This window comes from Melospiza melodia, chromosome 3, assembly GCF_035770615.1.
Source record: "Melospiza melodia melodia isolate bMelMel2 chromosome 3, bMelMel2.pri, whole genome shotgun sequence".
Lineage (NCBI taxonomy): Eukaryota > Metazoa > Chordata > Aves > Passeriformes > Passerellidae > Melospiza > Melospiza melodia.
In genome coordinates this window covers 103,454,082-103,458,759 of record NC_086196.1, presented here as the reverse complement: position 1 = coordinate 103,458,759, position 4,678 = coordinate 103,454,082, and the positions used below count along the sequence as shown (strand labels likewise).

The window sequence follows — 4,678 nt, the reverse complement described above, 5'->3', positions numbered from 1 at the left end:
GATTGCCCTCCTGCATCACGGAGCAGCTGCAGGCTGACTGCAGCTCAGACTCTTGACTCACAGGGGCTGACCTATATAAGCACCCAGCACCAGCAACAAGTACCAGCTTGCTTTTGCAGTCAGAGGCCAGCAAAAGGCGGAGAGGGTATAAAAAGTGGTCAGAGAAGGGAGCAGGAGGAGCTAGGATGGAAGCAGAAAACAAATAGGGAAAGCATTTTACCTCCCAGTGCTGTCCTAGAAAATTTGCTCTCAGATGTGCACATGGCTGCATTGGCAACTGGCAGGGAGATGCCAAAGGGAGATTAAAGCATCATCTGCTAAAGGCTGTGAAGGCAAAACAGTTCCTGTTTGAGCAACAGCTACACAGAGATGCAGGGAGGGGGGTGTTTGGGGAAACCACAGGGCAAAACTGGGCCTTCATGTGTGAGGGGGATGTGCTTGGCTTGCAGGCTGCAGGTGATAAGAACTTGCTTCCCACGTGTAGATGTGCAGATCTGCCCCCCACCCCCTCCCCAATTTAGGCACAGCACACACCCAGGTTTGTGCCTGCACAGCTTTGCAGCTGAAGCACAGTGGTGTTCCAAAAGAGCTCAAGCAGCAGGGAGCTACACGAGCATCCTCACCCTCCCCAGGTAATGCTGGATAAAGGACCCTTTGCCATGCCCACCTGTTTCTTCTGCTTGAGGCTTGAATTTAATAATACTGCTGCAACTAAAGCTGGGTTTCCTATGGCCTTTTCATAAACCTCTTGGGCTGTTTTCTGCTTTTGTATCAGAAATTTTAGCTTCATCTTTAGTCCTGGTGGATTGTGGCATACAAGAACTTAAATTTTTCCTGAAGCACAGCGGTAGAAAAAATATTTAAGATGCAAAATCTGAAACGCAAAGGGGGAAAAGAGAGTATTTATCTGGCAAAATGCTTTAGGAAACAAAAAAGTAACTCAAAAGCACATGAAGATAAAATTTCACAATCAGTCCAGTGTATTACTTGATTCTGTTTGTCTTTGAAACATACCACCTGTATTCGCAGCAGCCAACACCTGCACTTTTAGCAAAGTAACAAAATTCATTTCTTTACCCACAATGGGTCAGGTGTGGGAGAATCTTGGCTTTCCTTAAACAGGAAATATTCATCTGTTGTGGGGACTTCAAATCATAATTGAAAACATGATCCAACTATGAGATACAGACTCAAGTTACCACAAAGTGAACAAAATAATTCAGAATTATTTAACCACAAAAATATGACTTCTGATTCTTAAGCTGTGGCTTAGAGGAGGAACAGGACAGGGCTGATTCATGACTTTTGATTTCTTCTGGCCTACAGAATGATTAATGAGAGTATTTCTGGACCATTACATTTTTCTTTAATTTGGGAGTAAATTTTGTTATTAATTATTTGATATTTGGCATTTGCAATGAGCTGCTAGTGACTTAGAACATGTACTTCAGGAAGTTTTGTTATATTAAGAGCAAAGCTGTAGCTACATTAAAAATTCACAAAGGCTGCAAAAACTTTTCACTACTGGAGAAACTGTGCTAGACAAGTATTATTGCTGGCATAGTAAGGATTTCTTCTCAGCAGCAACTCTTCTTCAGCAAAGAAGACACCAAAAGATTAAAAAAATATCACAAAAGTTTGCTCTCTCATATATCATTAAAATGACTTATCTTTGGCAGGTAGCCTGTCTAAATGCGTGGCAACAGCTGGACAATGCCTGAATACTCCTGGAGTGTGAAAAGCTCAAGTGTCACCCAAGTAAGTGTGTCAATGGCACCTTAGGGACATGCTTCATCAAATGCAACTTCCTAGCCAAGTCACTGGAGCTCTGAAGGGGCAGCAAAGATGCTCCACAGCCCTTATTCATATAAACAGCACTTCCTCAGGCAGGGAGGTTGTGCCAGCTGAATGAGTAGTCCTGCACAGCTCAGGTGGTGAATTTCGTTGCAATTGCACAAGAGAAAGCTGAGTGCACAGAGATACCTGCCATGAACTCACTGAGCCTGATGCTCCACCCCCGCCAGAGCACTGTCAGCTGTGGCTGCCAGCAGCAGCCACGTCATTGTCACAGGTTTAGATGCTGTCAGTTAGGGCAAAGCACAAGTGGGAATTTATTTTATTTTATTTTATTTTTTTTTTTATTTTTTTATCTCCTCCTTGTGAAGCAATACTTGGTGAACTCACCCCTTTTGTTACAGTCAAAATCCCTGTGCTTAGTGTCAGGCTCAGGCAGTCCAGGAACATGGCAAAAGTAATGCCATAGGGAAATCACAAGGGATTTACATCAAGGCTATTGCAGCTACCTGGGTGGAATGGTACAAAATGTTTTGTTTGGCTTTAGTCAGCAGAACCTTCTTTGGTATAGGCAAAAATAGGCAGAGACAACATTTTAGTGCTAATCAATAGAACCAATCCTCATGCAGCACATCAAGGACATCAGTAAGCAGAGCTGCTTTGGTCTTACAAAGGATTCATGCTGTGTAATGTGCATTAAATCATTCTGGGAACCCAGGCAAAGACAAGTTTGTGCTCTGTGGTGGTGCATCTCCAGCCAGCACAAAAGTGGGGAAACCCCTGTATTGTACCCAGCCTCACCCTGTAGACATCCTTGTGTACCAGTCAGATCAAAATCCATCACCAGGTTGTGTTCCTACCACAGCAAACAAAGTAGTCCAGTGCTGCTGCTTCATCCTGAATGGAAAGAGACAAAGGAAATCAAGACTAGAAATATGAAAAACTCATAGGAAAGCATCTGGGTCCCAGAAATTCTCTTGCTTTGACACTGAGCTTTACGCTTGTTAACTTTTCACCATCAAAGACCAAAATTAAAAGACAAAGACATCAATTAATTTACTATTTTAGTCTATCATATCCTTTCAGGTAGCTCTTCACAGATGCTTACCAAATGGTGATTCTGAGAAGCAACCCCTGCTTCACTAATTGAGCACTGATAATTGAGCACTGATAATGTTGCCTAATGTAGATACAGATTTGTTACCCCTTCCTCCTCTGGGGATGCCACACTAAGGAACAAAAAAATGTTTCCAAAATCTCTTTAAAATGGAGCAGCTGTTTTAAGATAGGGAGGACAGTCTGGGTGTCTGCATACAAGTGTCCCCACAGATGACAGTTCAGGGTGTAAGCAAAGGTCAGAGCTGGTGAAGGGCATGGTTTGTGTCCATGGGACAAAAAGGATTTTGGCTTCCTCAGCAAGACAAGGTGCCCCAGGGTTATTTTGTGTGAGCAGTCCTGAGACCATTACACTGACAGGTACCCCTGCAGGCCATGTGGGTCAGTCCTCTTTTCTCTCCTCACCCCATTGTCCTGCTCACTCTGTGTCCACATTTCCTGAGCCAGCAAGCTGTTTGGGCTCCTTTCCAAGCACTTGACCTTGCAGAGGGCACAGGCAACGTGTGCAGCACATCCATGTCACTGGAGGTGTCCAACTCTTCCAAAGATGCTGACAATTCAGCAACCTACCTGCCAGCAAAAGGAAGGCATTTCAGAACTGCAGTAATTCTGTTCTACAGCTCCAAAGAAGCAAAGCCATCCCTGGATGGAGAAGTGAAAGTGCTATTGCAGTGTCTTGAGCAACAAAGGGTGTCTAGTGTTTATGCAGAGAGAAGTGGCACAAACCAGAGAGAGGAAGTACTGACTAGACTGAGTGGTTGCACTGCCCATCCAAGCAGGAATGCCATAACCAAAGAAACCATAAAGATAAAAACCAGCCACCCCCCACCGAGGGGCCCCATACCTGGGTAAAGCTGTGACAGAGGGACTTTTATCTCTGCTGTGGCTGCACTAGGGCAAACAAGTGTAGTGGCTCTTATCTGCTGCTGTATCTCTGCTGCATTCACATCTGAAAAATCCCACAGGATAACCCGCCAGGTTGCCCTTTTATCCTTTTAATAGAGGTTAATCACACACCCCGTATGTAACAAAGAAAAAGAACAGAGCATGCAAAGTAAAAAAATATACATAATGGAAAATGCCAAGATGAAAGTTGCAAAAGCAGACTGATTTTGTCCCCTCGTACCTCACTTGGTGTGACAAGGACTTTCATTTTACAGCCATTGGTTCATTTTCTGGTGGGGCCTCAGCCTCCCTGGGTGTGCTGAGCAGGCTGGGCCCAGGTAGCAAAGAGGAGCTCAGGCTCTGCTTTCCTCCCACTCAGCCAGCGGCTCCTCAGCTCTTCCCTCCTCGGGCAGAGCTGCCTTGTTTCCTTTTGAGTACTTTTCATTGCCTCGGGGAAAGGGCAGCTCTGGCATGTGAGGTGAGCAGCTGCCGTGCTGTGCTGCAGGGGCAGAGCAGCGATGTGCACACAGCTTTTGGCCAGATCTGTCCCAGCCATGTGCTTATTTAGGGACCATTTAGAATGCTTACGGCCTCATTTCACAGGTAATGCAATTTTATTTGGCACTCGGTTCTGGTTTTGGGAATTTATGGATCGTGTACTTGGACTGATTGCAGTAGGGTTTCCCCTGGCAGGGGAGCATTTAAAAATCATGTTTTTCAGTTGTAATCATAGGAATTTTTTTTCCCCAGAAGTACTCACTAGACTAAATTTACTTAGAGAATTAAACTCAGAGTTATTTGGAGTCTGATGCCAAGTGGCAAGGAGCAGTAAGTGCTGTCCAACCTAGAGGAGAGCATGGACAAACTGAAAAGAAAATAAAAT

The 4,678-nt window shown here is 44.6% G+C and overlaps 1 long non-coding RNA gene across 1 annotated transcript; it reads right to left on the bottom strand.

The window, feature by feature from the left end:
• Window positions 1–653: 653 nt before the first annotated feature.
• LOC134416807 (uncharacterized) lies at window positions 654–4,170 on the bottom strand. The gene is made up of 5 exons (XR_010027406.1): window positions 4,037–4,170; window positions 3,755–3,859; window positions 3,316–3,480; window positions 2,596–2,691; window positions 654–874 (listed from the first exon to the last, which is right to left on the bottom strand). It is a non-coding gene; the product is annotated as an uncharacterized LOC134416807 (long non-coding RNA).
• Between the last annotated feature and the right edge of the window lie 508 nt (window positions 4,171–4,678).